Genomic DNA, 16,276 nt, shown 5'->3' with positions numbered 1-16,276 from the left:
TGGTTCTAAGCAGTATGGGACTTAACATCTGAGGTCATCAGTCCCGTGGACGTAGAACTACTTAAACCTAAGTAACCTAAGGACATCACACACATCCATGCCCGAGACAGGATTCGAACCTGCGCCCGTAGCAGCAGCGCGGTTCCGGAGTGAAGCGCCTAGAAACGCTCGGCCACAGGGGCCGGCTCCAAAGTATTCTTCTGTTTTTGTTTAATAGAGGGAACACAGCAGCGGAGGTAGCGAGAAACATTTGCACCGTGTATTGGGATAATATCGTGTACAGAACACAGCAATAAAATTGTTTTCTCAATTTAAGGAGGATCGTTTTGACATTAGTGACCCTCCACGTTCTCGGAGACTTTCAGGGTTTTATGAAGATCGTTTAAACGCATTAATCCACTATGTTCCACTTCATTGTACTCGAGAACTGGTAAGTGGTATGAACTGTGATCATTCCACGATCGTGCACGCTGTGGGGAAGGTTAAAAAATCGGATGTAAGGGTACCGCATGCTCTGAGCCAAAACCGCAAAAATCAGTGGGTGGCCATGTGTGCATCTGTGCTTGTACGCCATCAGTTGCCTCGTCAAAAACACTTACCATTCCTGTCCTGTATTGTTACCGGTGACGTGAAACAGTGTCTTTATGGTAACATATGGAACACAAACGAGTAGTAGAGCCCAAAAAAGCATCCACAAATGACAACGTTACGTATCTGGTTTAAGAGTGGACGGTGTCGCGAACTACCAATTGCTTCCGCGAGATGCAATCATCACTACTGATATTTATTGTCAACAACTGAGACGCCTTGGAGACGTAACTCAAGAAAAATTACGATGTAGAGTAGGTGAAGTGATTCTAGTCTACGACAACGCCCGCCCGCATTCAGCTACATTGACAAAAAACACTATCCAACAGTTTGGTTGGGAAGTCATTTCCCACCCCAATGATTCACCTGATCTTGCGCCCTCAGATTCTCACCTTCCCCGATCTATATCCAACAACCTTCAAGGAACTCCCTTTTCGGATGAAAATGCGCTACAAACATGGCTCCACGAATTCATCGCTTCAAAACCATGTTTGTTTCTACAGTCGCGGAATAGATATGTGATACCAGAGTTGTCAGGTTATTGTAAATAGTGAGAGAGAGAGAGAGATGATGGCTGGCTCAAATGGCTCTGAGCACTATGGGACTCAACAGCTGTGGTCATAAGTCCCCTAGAACTTAGAACTACTTAAACCTAACTAACCTAAGGACATCACACACATCCATGCCCGAGGCAGGATTCGAACCTGTGACCGTAGCAGTCGCGCGGTTCCGGACTGCGCGCCTAGAACCGCGAGACCACCGCGGCCGGCAGAGAGAAGATATTATCATAACTAAAGTATCTGTTATGTTCATCCGTTGTGTTTATTAAAAAACATGGGAAAACACTACGAACTTATGCACCAACCCAAAGTCTTATCGTCCGCAGCTCGTGGTCTCGCGGTAGCGTTCTCGCTTCCCAAGTACGGGGTCCCGGGTTCGATTCCCGGCGGGGTCAGGGATTTTCACCTGCCTCGAGATGACTAGGTGTTTGTGTTGTCCCTATCATTTCATCATCATTCATGAAAGTGGCGAGATTGGACTGAGAAAAGGTTGGGAATTTGTACGGGCGCTGATAACCGGGCAGTTGAGCGCCCCAAAAACCAAACATCATCATCAACACCAATACCTCATCTTCTTTGGGGAAGGAGTTTCGGAAAACTGTATTTAGTAACTCCGCTTTAGTTGCACTGCCTTCAGTAATATTAGCACTGGTGTTGCGCAGTGGACATTTTGATTACGTCTTGCTGTTGGTGTACTTTACATGTCATCAGAATCTCTTCGGACTTTCTTCCAGGTTTCGAGACAGAGTTTTGCTGTGGAAACAGTTAAAAGCATCTCACACTGAAGAACAAGCTAAAATTGAGCTTCTATAAAACTTCGCCAATATTGGCCAATCTTAGCTTTCCTGACGGTATCACTAGTCCATAAATGTCACATATGGTAGAGTTTATTGGCCTTAAAGTAACATTGGTGGTGTAAAGAGACAGAGGGGGATACAGTGGTGGCAATCTACTTGTGGGTTGCAGTATTTGCTGGCAGTTGGTAGCACGCTATGTCAGAGAGAAGCTTCTGGGGCCGTGTTTCCCTGCCGTTAGAGGCGGAGACGCCACACCAGTCGCGCAAATGGCGTTTGTTTGGCTGGCGACGGCAGTGGGAGCCACCGCACTGCAATCATACGCGGTCCGTCGTACTGGGGTTGCGGGGGGCCTGTAGCCCTCTTTCCTACTGACGTTGTCAGGCTGCTTCAGGATTTGGATTGCCACTCTCAATTCGTACGTGCATATCCACGGCTGCTTAGCAAGTACTCGAGCTTCGTGGAACTTGATACCCTGGCCACAATCGTGATGGTGTTGCGCTAGTGCCGGTCTGTTGTTCTGTCCCAAACCAACGTAGGGCCCTTGCCCTACCAAACAGATGATAACAAGCCCTCCGGTTTCCAACCTCACCCCCCTCACAGTGTATTTCATGTAAAAATGCTGCCTGATAGGTTTTACTGCGTCCTTAGCGGACCTTACCATTTCCTGGATCCTGTAGCCACCCGCTGCAAGTCGGGCAACATTAGCCTGTCACAGTTCCCTTCCTCCCTCCCTCTCTCCTGACACCCACGTTATTTTAGGACGAGTGTATGCTGTTAAACGTAGCGTTGGTGGTGAGTCATTGCACTCGATTCCATACATTGTTAGCTGGCTCGTTCGCTGTTGCTGCATGCGGAATTGGCTGGCTGGTGGTATGGGTAAAGTACGAGAGTGGGCGCGATTGGTACGTCGACAACGAGTGGGGCAATGTGATATAGAGGGTCGCTGGGCTATGAAGAGGAGAGGCAGTTAGGCGCTGCAGTCTGGAACCGAGTGACCGCTACGGTCGCAGGTTCGAATCCTGCCTCGGGCATGGATGTGTGTGATGTCCTTAGGTTAGTTAGGTTTAATTAGTTCTAAGTTCTAGGCGACTGATGACCTCAGAAGTTAAGTCGCATAGTGCTCAGAGCCATTTGGAGAGGCAGTTAGGAAATTGTAGTGGATGTGGTGAGTGGTGTGTGTGGAGCCGAGGAGAGGGACCGTGCCCTGGTCGGTGTGGCTGCTACCTTCGTGGTGGCGTGCGTAGTGTTTGGATGCCGATATCACCGCTGAGGGGAACGACAACCTTCAGGTGCTGATTTCCATCCAGGACTTCTCGAAAACCAATGTGGCCAATTCCAGTTTCTGAATCTGGTTAGACATTTCGCCACATGTGCTCATGTTTACATGTAAAAGACAGTGCCCTGCGCTGCTTCAAAGTTCTAGTGAAGCTTATGGACAAGAATTCAGCCATTTGTTTAGGCGTAATAAGCCATTTAAGACAGCCAAGGTGCCGAAGCAGTATAGCATTTGATAGTCGAAGTTATATATAGTCGTGTCCTTAGATACCTAATATTCTACCTTGAGCTTGGTGGCTGTTACTGATGTTCCGGGAATAGTGTTAATTGTCTGACTAGTGGTTGAGTTCTCAGTTTCTCATCACATAAATTAAGAGCCATTGCTAATGTGTATAGGCACTGTCTGAGTGGACCAATGTATGAAGATCACTCTCAGTTACCTTAAATGTATTTGGTTTGTTTCCCATTTGTAATCCTTCATCATTGTCTTCATCAATTTATTGGTTTAGAACTTTTATAGTTCGATCCATCCGTGTGCCTGTGTCATCTCCGCTGTTAACGGATGAAAGCTTCGTGTGGGTTTTCGCTGCTCTGGGCGGCCAAGAGTCTGGCACCGCTGTCTTAGCGACCGACCGACGTGTCAGTGCTACAGTAGGCGGGGCCATCTCATATGGGTCTGCTGACGGTTCGACGCCAGAGGTGTAAAACAATAACAACTTTACTGTATGTATCTTTCTTAAACACCTATGACTTTCTTCAAATGGCTGTTAACACGTTTGGAGCTTATTTGCACTGACGTGTTGATATTTAATCAATCATTTGTTAAGCGCCGTGGTGAGTTTTGATCTTAAATACTTTATCACTTGAATTGCAATCAGTGGGAAACTTAGTGAATGCCACGGTGCATGTATTAATAGCAGTTGTTAAATGTAATTTTATTAATAGAGTTTGGTAAGCACCAGGCTCGCATTTTTCTAGAACTGCAAGTATTATTCACATTATTTTGAAAAGATACAATGTTATTGGCAGATGGTTTAGTAAGCACGAGCTGCGCATATTTCTAAGATTGCAAATTTCGCTCATATTACTTTGCTTTTGTTCTACAATATTACTTTTATTGTAAACCGGTTTTCGGCTTACAAGGACATCTTCAGACATTTACTGAGTTTGGCCTTGTAAGCCGAAAACCGGTTTACAATAAAAGTAATATTGTAGAACAAAAGCAAACTGGTGCTTTTCATTTATTATAATGTTGTTCTACCAAGAAGCGACGGAAGATTCTGTTAATATGAAAATAATTGTATAAAAGACACCATATTTACGCCAGTGACTGTAACACTTTATTTATTTTGAAAAAAAAGAAAGTGTTACAGTTACTGGCGTAAATGTGATGTCTTTTATATAGTTCTACATGAATGTGAATCCCAAGTATCAAAAGTTAATGAAAATAATTGTTTTCCTTTGGTACTACTGTTTTGTACGTTTTATTACACCACCGGAAAAATTAGTACACCTGGAAAGACGACTTCGAATTTGATCTGATGACTGCGTATGCCACTTGCGACATAGTAGATGTACTGATAATGGTTTCAAGGTCAGCAGGCCGGAGTGGCCGAGTGGTTCTAGGCGCTACAGTATGGAACCGAGCAACCACTGCAGTCGCAGGTTCGAATCCTGCCTTGGGCATGGATGTGTGTGATGTCCTTAGGTTAGTTACGTTTAAGTAGTTCTAAGTTCTAGGGGAGTGATGACCTCAGCAGTTAAGTCCCATAGTGCTCAGAGCCATTTTTTGGTTTCAAGGTCATTCGCCAACAGATAGCGTAGTAGCAAAGCTACCAGAGTGCCATCTGTGTCTACCATTTAATGGGGAATGCTCACAACCGGAAGGTTCAGTGTAATGCAAACATGTGACGTTAGCAGGTAACCATGTCATGCAGATGCAGTTATTCTTCCTACAGTAATTGAGCGAGTTTGAAAGGGGTCACATTGTGACCATCCGAGTGACCGGATGCTCCTTCCGGAGAATTGTCACGTAAGTTGGACATGCTGCGTCAATTGTGCAACGATGTGGTATTAGTGGCCTCGTGAACATTCTCACACTTGTAGGCGTCCGCGCAGCAAGGCGCCCGCTAGGATCGTCGTATTGAAACGGCAGCAGTGGCAGATCATACAGCAAACACATCACAGATAAGAGGTCTACAATTGTCAACACGAACTGTTGCGAACCGGTTATTAGCAGTATTAGCAGTAGCACTATGGGCATGTACACATCTAGCCAGTCTTCGACCACTGTCGATATGCACAGCTCGACTCGTGGTATCAGAGGATCAACTGGAAGATGGAATGGCGCTGAGTGGTCTTCAGAAATGAAAGCAGATGCTGGCTGCACGAAAGTGATGGTCGGTGGGGCATACGACGTAGACCTTGTGAGCGATGTACTGTAGAGTTCATTCGTCGAAGACACACTGGGCTTTCCCCAGGCCTTGTCTGCCATGGGATGAGATACAACTCTCGTTCAGCGTTGGTGTTTCTGGAGGAAGCGCTAGCCAGCACTCGGCATGTGTAGAATGTTGTTAGACCCGTTCTTCTTCCGTTCTTGCAACAAGAAGATGATGTTCCAACAGGATACTGCTCGCCTACACAATGCCCGTGAAAGTCAACGTGCTCTGCAGGATGTACAGCAACTTCCGTTGCCGGCACAATTTCCAGACTTGCATCCAACCGAGGACGAGTGCAATATGATGGGACGAGAAGTGACAGGTGTGAAACGACTGTTGCAGAACTACGTTAACAGTGAGACCTGGTGGTCAAGGAAATCAGGATTCGCTTACGATTGTGGACGGGGCCGTAATTACTTACTATTGGTTGGCTTTTCTTTTAATCACACACAATTTATTTAAAGTCAACAACAAATTAATATAATGGCATTAAATTAAGAATAGGTGGTGGTGGTTAGTGTTTAACGTCCCGTTGACAACGAGGTCATTAGAGACGGAGCGCAAGCTCGGGTTAGGGAAGGATTGGGAAGGAAATCGGCCGCGCCCTTTCAAAGGAACCATCCCGGCATTTGCCTGAAACGATTTAGGGAAATCACGAAAAACCTGGCTGGAGACGGGATTGAACCGTCGTCCTCCCGAATGCGAGTCCAGTGTGCTAACCACTGCGCCACCTCGCTCGGTAATTAAGAATAGTTTCACTGTTGAAGGCCTTAATGGCAATAAATTAAGGCTAGTTTAACTTGTTGCAACTTACAAACTACAGTTATTAAAATATTGGAAACAAATCAACAAAGTCTTAAAGGTTAACTGCTAAAATACAATTGCCTTATTAGAATTTTAAGACAAGTAGTGACAGTCACGGCTGAAGGCCTTTAACGCCAAGAACGGCAATTGTTAAAAAAATTTAACAAACGTACTGTCAAACAGCAAGGAAATAGCAAATTTAATTTAAAAGACAGGCAACTGATCACCAAACAGGTGAGACAAAATGATAGTAAACTTGGTAGCACAACTGTTTAACTTGCTGTAACGCCAAGAAAGGCAATTATATTGGAAAAAATTTAGAAACATACAATAAAACAGCAAATATACCAGCAAGGTTAATTCAAAAGGACAAGCAACTGACCTCATCAGGTGAGCAAATGATGGTAACTTGGTAATACAACAGTAAAATAATAACACAATAATAAAACGCAAGAGCTTTTCATAGACAGTGCTCCAGGAACCGACTTCTAAGTAGATCAGGCCAAGAACACTTTCGCAAGCGATGAGAATGGCAGCCAAGAATTGCATTCACTTCACAAGATGGTAACTCAGACTAGTGGCAGTCTAATGTAGTGTGATGAGAACTATGATAACCTTCCTGTACATTCTTATGAGTACGCCACCTAAGAAAAAGGAACATCTGATCAGTTCCTCCCCTTTAGGAAAATGAGTACATGCAAAGAAAAGAAGATGAATTGTACCATAATAAATACAAGCTTCTGAACTCTATCGTAATTCGCTCGTCAATAAATTCTTACCAACACTTTAAGGTAACGAAAATCCAGCAAACTCTAAAACTGTTGTGTACGACTTCGTACACTATGATAAGGAGAGGTGGGCTACAGAGTGATGTGGCAGCTGTCCTCATTGGAAAGCTAGATAGAAGCAGAAACGATTACCGAACAATTTAACATAGTTAATAGACTTACTTAATTTGTATTTTTCCAGGTTTGCGAAGACTCGCAAGCGATGAGCTCAGCTATTTCAACAGTAACAACGATGAACCTCTCTGAACTAAGCAGAAACGTTGGTGTAGTGAAGAGGCGTCAAGTAAGAGTTGGGCGCCTGACTGTCGCTGACTATTCTGTATTACGTACTGCGGTGGCAGAAGGCACTCGTGGTGTGGAGTCACTGAAGGCGTGGCTCAGCAGGCACACACCATTGGGTCTGCCAGATCTTTTGGACCACTAATGGCGTCTGAGGGAAACTTGCTATTCCGTTGCCAACTTAAAGACGCCATGGGGTGGTACCAATATGTAATACTACAAACACAATCCAAAAATAAGATATTATTATTTTATTTCTCGATCTGAATACTTAAGTCATATTCTGTGTCTTTTGCTTGTCAATAGGCAATCGCTTCCAGTAGTCTTCGACACCTGGTGCAACTGATGGAACTTCTGGTAAAGCATCAACAGTTCATCTGAATGGATTCAATCTGTTTATATGATGTTATTACAGCAACTTGGTAAATTCCACAGTAATAAGTTGCAGGCATTTTGATTTTCCCTTTTGATGTGTATGGATTGCGTAATAGCACCCATTGATCAACTCTGCATTGTTTTAGTTTCTCTCTCCATTGCCCTGTTTGTTTCTACGTTCTAATGATTATGTTGGCTCTGTTTAACACCTGCCAAACTTCACATAAACGTTTTGCAGTTCTGTTACTGATTCGCAGGAAGCTCCAAGTGTGGATTTTACCTTATCAAAAGAGGTGTGCATTATTCTGCCATTTACCGCCTTGTGTGGTAATGGTAAAACTGTATGTCGGTGCCAGCCGGTGTGGCCGAGCGGTTCTAGGCGATTCAGTCTGGAACCGTGAAACCGCTACGGTCGCAGGTTCGAATCCTGCCTGGGGCATGGATATGTGTGATGTCCTTAGGTTGGTTAGATTTAAGTAATTCTAAGTTCTAGAGGACTGATCACCTCAGATGTTAGTTAAGTCACACAGTGCTTAAAGCCATTTGAACCTTTCTTTTGTATATCAGCATTATGGAAATTAGGTAAGTACCTCAATTATTGTGTTTCCTCTTAATGTAATGACTCAAACATTTTGGAAATTGTTCTGTGAACTCATTCTGTTCGTCCATTTGCTTGTAGAGGGAACGGACTTGTTCTTTAGTTGGAGATGTGAAGGAAATGACACAGCCGTTTCATTAACTCCAGTAACGGATATCCAATTGTTTACTAAGCTGAGTGCGACAGTGTTTGAGTATCGGTCTACAATTTTGATGTATAAAAGTGATGTGTTATTTTTAATATGAACTTACTTCCTCAAGGATTTCATGAAGAGTTCGCAAGCGTTTCCAAAGGTATCTTTGCAGTGAAAACTTTCATTGACTAAGACCAGTCCTTCGTCCACAAGGTATACAATTTTTACATACTCTTTATATCACGTTTCCAAGTTTTCCAACAGCGTTTTTGGCGTTTCTCCTACCTATAGTTCTGCGACTGTGAGAACCTGTAGCATGGGGTCATGTGCTTGTTACAAAACTTCATATCTGAATACTGCTGGATGAACTACAAGTGGTCGGCAGAGTAATTGTCGTGTGACACGAAATGTGGATGCAGTTTAAATTCCTGACACTTTGCATCATTCGCTTGTGCAGTCTGCCGTTCAGAAATTTCTTTGCCTTTTGTTTTTGGATTACTCCAATTCTTTCTTAATTTGACCGCTTTTGTATGCTTTTTTTGCTGTTTTATGATCTGTTTCATAATCGAATTCACTTACTTTGAATGCCCACCTTCTTAAGCTATTGGAAGGATGATTTAAACCCAACCATCATTTCAGTGATATCGATCTGTTACTACTTTAAACTTGTGGCCATACACATGACAGCCGAAGTATCTGGCTCTCTAATCACTGCTAGCGACTCGTTTCCCATCAATGAATAATTATATACTGCCTAATTATGCTGTCTAGGCACGTCGGCAGCAGGACGTTCTTTACAGTCTGAATTTTTGCTGAGAATACACTCTAGCACACACTATTGCTAGTACCACACGAAAGGATTAATTCTTTTTCCAAATCTGAGAGTATCAATATTGAACCTAATGTCAGTGTGTTCTCCAGTGTATGAGATACTGTCGAATTTAACTCCCTTTTGCAACAGTTGGTTCAACGGTTTGACGAGTTCTGCAAAATCTTTAATGAATTTCCTATAGTAGTACCATAGGCCTAGAAATAACTGATGTTGTTGGTTTGTTTGCGGTTTTGCGAAGTCATGGACCGCTGAAATTAACTGGGTATCAGTTTCTACATTTCCTGCACTAATTCCATGGCCAAAGTATTTCACTTTCATTTGTGTGATATTGTATTTATTGGCACTGAGAGTTAGATGTACTGTTCACAATCTGTTAAACACTTCTTCCAAATGCTTGATGTGTCATTCTCTGTGAGCAATGATGTCATCCAGATAAATCATACTTTTTTAGGTTTTAATCTCCAAGGTACACGCAATACACTACTCTGTGGAGTGGAGCTAGAGCACTTTTAAGTTGAAATGGCATTCTTCGATATTTGTAATGATTTGACAGTGTAGTAAAGGTAGTTTTCGGTCTGTATTCTGGAATGACTTGTAGTTGATGATGCTTTGTTCAAAAGCATTTACATTGACCCCAATTGCCCAATATCTGCATAATACTGGGAACACGATACAAATCAGTGACAGTTATGGCATTCAGGTATTTGTAATTGCAACAGAGTCCTGTTCCCATCTGGTGATTTCTTTGGGACAGCTACAAAATTTGCATCCTATGGGCTACCACTATGATACATTATTCCTTCTGTCAGTTAGTGGACAACAAGCTATTCCATTAATGGTTGTAAATTCTTGGTATCATGATATAGTTTCCCAAAGACTAGAGTATTGCTGTCTGTGGGTAAGTGATGATGTGTAACAGACGTCACTAGTAAAGGACCATTTGTGTAAAACAGATCTAAAAATCGTATAACAAAGCTTTCATCTCTTGTCAGTCACTTCCTTGCAAGTGGTTCACTTTCTTACAGAATGCAGATTCACTAACAGTTTGTGTGTGGTTCTGGCCATAACATGACCTATCAACGTTTTCTTCATAAGAGTACCCAAATCGGCAATCATCATGAACTTTAGCAGGCTGTCTTCGTCCATGTCAAAATTATCTGCACCAGCTGGAACCATTAACTCTCATTTTATAGTAATAATTCGTACTACACTTCTACGTATAAAGTAATGCATTTTATATAACTCTTCATTGCTCTTTATTGGCTACAGCACACATAAAAGTTCTGAGGAGTATCAGTTCAAATGTTCAACTGTGTGTGAAATCTTATGGGACTTAACTGCTAAGGTCATCAGTCCCTAAGCTTACACACCACTTAACCAAAATTATCCTAAGGACAAACACACACACACACACACACACACACACACACACACACATGCCCGAGGGAGGACTCGAACCTCCGCCAGGTTCAGCCGCACAGTCCATGACTGCAGCGACCCAGACCACTCGGCTAATCCCGCGCGCCAGAATATCGGTATCTATCTATTTATCTATCTATCTATCGCTTGAGCCTTGTCCCGCAGTTACGTAGGGTCAGCCATCGTTAATCGGATTTGGCATGCTAATGTTTAAGGGGTGACCAGATGCCCTTCTTCCGCCACCCTGTACCCCTGGGACGGAGTTAGTGTACCCCAACTGTCTGCATCGAGTGTTATCCATGGAATAGTGCGAATGTGTTCAGATATCTGCGAGCCGTGTAACTGAGGCGGAACATGGGGATCAGCCCAGTATTCACCTAGCGGGATGTGGAAAACTGTCTAAAAACCACATCCACGCTGGCCGGCACATCGGCCCTCGTCGTTATTCCGCCAGGCGGATTCGATCCGGGGCCGGCGCGCCTACCCGAGTCCAGGAAGCAGCGCGTTAGCTCTCTCGGCTACCCTGTTGGGTACTGAGGAGTATCGGTATCTGTGGGAATCCAAATTAACTTTCCTGTATGTGTTGGTATATTATCATAGGGACCAATCTTTAGCATATGTGTTCGTAGTTCAGCTGGTAACACTTTTATGATTGGTACACCTTGTGACACTATCTTGCTTCCAGTTGTTGTTCCCAGCGGAAATAAGTTCCACTGAGCTCAATTCTAAATCCCGTATGATCGATGTTGGCATGATGTTTATCCAGGAAGTCTCTTTCGAGAATCGCAGAGCAGACTTCACCAATACTGGCAGCACTTCTGTTCCGGTGTAACGATAAGCGACGGCACGAAGAGCAAGATCAGGAGCAAAGAAGGCTGTGAGAAGACGTCTGCCAATAGCCCACTCACAAGGACCGTGCCACGACAGGAGCGGCCTCTAACCGAAGGCAATATAAGGGCCGCTCCTGCCAGCCTCGGCCGCACAATATTAGCGCAGTATTAGGAGAGCACTACGGTAACAGTGACATGTGATCCATACCAGTTGCTTACATGGACCTCGCATACAGCAAAGGAATTTGATTGTTTGCATGTCGCCCATCGCTTGCGACACCGTTGTAAATTCTAAGTTAAGTATTGTCAATCTTCTCATTTGTAATAAAAACCATTAATGTGATTTGCTTGAATTGTTGTACAGCATTCCGAGAGCGCAGCATGCCCTATCCAAAACGACTGGGCAGGACCCCACAACTTCCATGTATCCTGGAAACTCTTAGCTCCAGTTATCCCTTATGACTTCAAGTCATTGTCAGATACTCCAATTAACTAGGATTGTGGAGACCTAAGTGTCTTGCTGCCTAAGAGGACCAGACTAACGGCTGATACGTGCACACCTATGTCTGCTAAAAACCTTCATTATTTGCCGTGGCTGTAGTATGCCTAACAAACAGTTTTCCGTTGATACGTACGTATGTGCAGCATTCTGTTACACTGGGAATGCGTTGCGGTGGGTGATACATTCTAGTTTCTGTTTAATAAACGCTTCCTCTAGTGACGATTTCCCTGTTTCTTATTCCTACAATCTCGCGCCTTATGACCGACTTGATCGCACTGATACCATCTGGTTGGTTGCATTACTTCTGCAGACGGTCCTTACATACACAACTGTAACAGTTCACTTCAGAAGCAAAGACCCAACAGTCACAATGCCCTTTCGTTGGAACATCTGTAAGGCGATCCTCATAGCTTCGGTAAGGTCGTATGGATTCCACATCCTGACTTTGCTTGACGTATTTGTTGAGGCACCCAGTAATAAAATATCGAGAGCCTTAGTTTCTGCTGCACGCAAGGTAACTGCATCACCTTATTTTCTTTGTGTCAGCTTTTATGTTTGTGATTTAATCTTCCGTGTTCTGCTCGAAAAATATTCCACTATTTCATTCGTTTAAATGGCAATATTTTAGGTTAGGCTTTACCGTGACTGTTATCGACATTAAATGAAACAACAGGTTTACTGTAAGAGTCACTGTTTCAGCATCTCAAAACAAATATCTCCAAAATCTTTTAAAATTTATTCTGCAATAATATTGTTATGATTTATATTCTTTGTGCTTTGTGATAATGTTTTTCTTCTGCTACACGATCCTTGCACCTAATAGTTTCCAGACAACATATTTGTTTACAAAATATGACAGTATACATGTGATGTGTTACGACAGTGAAAGGAACCTGTGACCACTGCAGGTAATCTGTTTCATTTATTTTATTTTTGCCATTAGATATACGTTTAATTTTTTTGTCAAAACAAACCCACAACAACGTTCTGAAATAGTGTTTTGTTTTTTCACTAGACAGTGTGACACGTTCCTGCAAAAACTCGTAACACAACGCACATACCAATGTGATACTAACAAATGTAAATCCATCTCATGATGGCTGTTTAAACCTTTGAAACGCGTCGTGGAGATAAACAAACAGTGACTGGTAACAGAAAAATTGTTATTTTCTTTAATATCTCATTCGTTTTCTGCACTAATCTACTCAGTTCCTCTCTAAAAAAAATAAAGAGCTGTTTTGTTTCCGGCAGCGCCGGCGTAAACAGTTAGCTAGCTCCTGTAATGCTCTTGCCGTGGTTAAGTGCCTCATGATAAATTAAATACGCTTTAGCTTCGCCCATTAACTGGGAGTTACCCACACGCCCATATGTTTCATTTGTCCAAATGCACAGCCCAGAGGTAGCTAATTCATCTCTAATCAATGCAGTGACGTCCTCTGTTTTTTTTCTTTAAAAAAAGGCGCTATTAAATTTGCTGCTCAGCGACCGCGAGGAGGGGAGGATACACTTAACATGAGCTTAGCTTTGTCGGACCCTGACAGCAAACGCTGTACCGGAGCTTGTAACGTTTCAACTTCGTTTCTTCATTCTCGCGCTCGTACGTTTTAATTCGCTCCGTTCATTATGCGACAGTTTACCCGTAGTAGCAGCACGAGCTTCTATAATTTTTCAGATTAAACTGCCGGCATTTTGATAGAAATGTATGGGAAAGCTGCATTTCTACTGCACATAACCATATAACTAGTTAATTTCTACGCCGGAACCTAAACCTATGTCACCCTGATCAGACCTGCGCCAAATGTGCAAATCTTCTACGGATGTCACACGTAACTGGTACTGACTTAGTGCAAGGCAACTCATGGCCTGATAAAATAAAAAATTTGCACCTCATTGGATCTAAATACATTGCCCTGGTATTACCCATAAACAGAAGTCGAAAGGTTTCCACAGAAGCAAAAACAATACTTTCAGAGTGAAACTAATACCCTAAGCTTTGACATCGCCACAAACAGGAACTCAACCAGTAAAGACAAGAGAAAATGCAACTCACTCGCCCCACTGCATTGTGTCCGGATGGAATTCCAAATAGTTTCGATTATGCTGCCGCAGATGCTGCTCTGCTACGGCGGCGCCGGCTGACGTACACACTACTGACACCAATTTTGTAATGGCCAGGGTTGAATCCTCTACTGTTGTTGGGATGACGGAGTATGGAGTGTGGTGGAGGAGGCTAGTTGGTGCGCTGAAAAAAATGGTTCAAATGGCTCTGAGCACTATGGGACTCAACTTCTGAGGCCATTAGAACTTAGAACTACTTAAACCTAACTAACCTAAGGACATCACACACATCCATGCCCGAGGCAGGATTCGAACCTGCGACCGTAGCGGTCTTGCAGTTCCACACTGCAGCGCCTTTAACCGCACGGCCACTTCGGCCGGCTTGGTGCGCTGAACTCTAATGCCACAGCATTAGCGGAACAACAATATACTCATTAACTGAGGTGGAAAACGTCATGGAACACCTCCTAATATTTTGAGGTACCTCCTTTTTCCTCGCGTAATGCACCATCTCGACGTGCATCGACTCCCCAAGTCCCCTGCAGAACGTTCTTCAAACCAATCGCGAACAATTATGGCTCTAAGCACTATGAGACTTAACATCTGAGGTCATCAGTCCTCTAGATTTAGAACTACTTAAACCTAAGCAACCTAAGGACATCAAACACATCCGTGACTGAGGCAGGATTCGAACCTGCGACCATATCAGCAGCGCGGTTCCAGACTGAAGCGCCTAGAACCGCTCGACCAGACGACCCAATCCATTTCTTGGAAACACAGCTTACACCATTATGGAGCCACCACTACCTTGCACAGCGCCTTGTCGACAGGTTGGGTCCATGGTATCGTGGGGTCAGCGCCACACTCCAACACTACCGTCAGCTCTTACCAACGAAAATCGGGACTCATCTGGCCAGACCACGGTTTTCTAGTTGTCCAGGGTCCAACTGAGATGCTCACGACCCCAGGAGAGGTGCTGCAGGTGGTGTCGGGTTTTCAGCAAAGGCACTGGCGTCGGCTGTCCGTTGCCATAGCCCACTCACGCACCGGCCGCGGTGGTCTAGCGGTTCTAGGCGCGGAGTCCGGAACCGCGCAACTGCTACGGTCGCAGGTTCGAATCCTGCCCTGGGCATGGATGTGTGTGATGTCCTTAGGTTAGTTAGGTTTAATTAGTTCTAAGTTCTAGGAGACTGATGACCACAGAAGTTTAGTCGCATAGTGCTCAGAGCCATTGAACCCACTCAAGCCAGATTTTGCCAGTGTCCTAACGGATACGTTCGTCGTACGTCCCACATTGATTACTGCGGTTTATCACGCAGTGTTGCTTGTTTTTTTACGCTGACAGCCCTACGCAAACGCCTTTGCTCTCGGTCGGTAAGTGAAGGCTGCTGGCCACTGTGTTGTCAGTGGTGAGAGGTAATGTCAGAAATTTGGTATTTTCTGTATACTCTTAACAGTGTGGATCTCGGAATGCTGCATTTCCTAACGATTTCCCAAAGAGATTGTAACATATATGTAGTTAAAACTGCCATTTCATTTTCAAAGCCTGTTAGCCGTCGTGCGGATATAATCACGTGGGATACGTTTTCTCATGAATCACCTGAGTACAAATGGAAGCTCTGCCAAGGCACTACCATTTTATAATTTGTGTACGCGATTATAGCGCCATCTGTATATGTGCATCATGGCTTTAGTCATCTCAGTGTATATTATCCTCCGTCTTGACGCCAAGGCTGGCGGCGGTGCAACATCTTGGCCTCCAAAGTTGCTGATGCTCAGTAAACTTCGGCGGGCTTATTCCTCGCAGTGTGTATCACGGAATCACGGTGTCCTGTGAAGTGGCAGGCCTCGTAGGTGAATCGCACTGTGTTCGGGTAATCTTACAGGAACTTTGCATGGTATGGAGACGGTCTACTGCATAGCCTTTTACCAAGGAAGGCCGGGAATGTCGATAATAGCTTAAAGGTGCCAATCAAGGAGAGCGGCGGTTAGTGTGTCTC

Source organism: Schistocerca serialis, chromosome 2 (assembly GCF_023864345.2).
Source record: "Schistocerca serialis cubense isolate TAMUIC-IGC-003099 chromosome 2, iqSchSeri2.2, whole genome shotgun sequence".
NCBI classification, from domain to species: Eukaryota; Metazoa; Arthropoda; class Insecta; order Orthoptera; family Acrididae; genus Schistocerca; species Schistocerca serialis.
The sequence above is the reverse complement of the archived record's forward strand: the minus strand, read 5'-3'. Positions refer to the sequence as shown.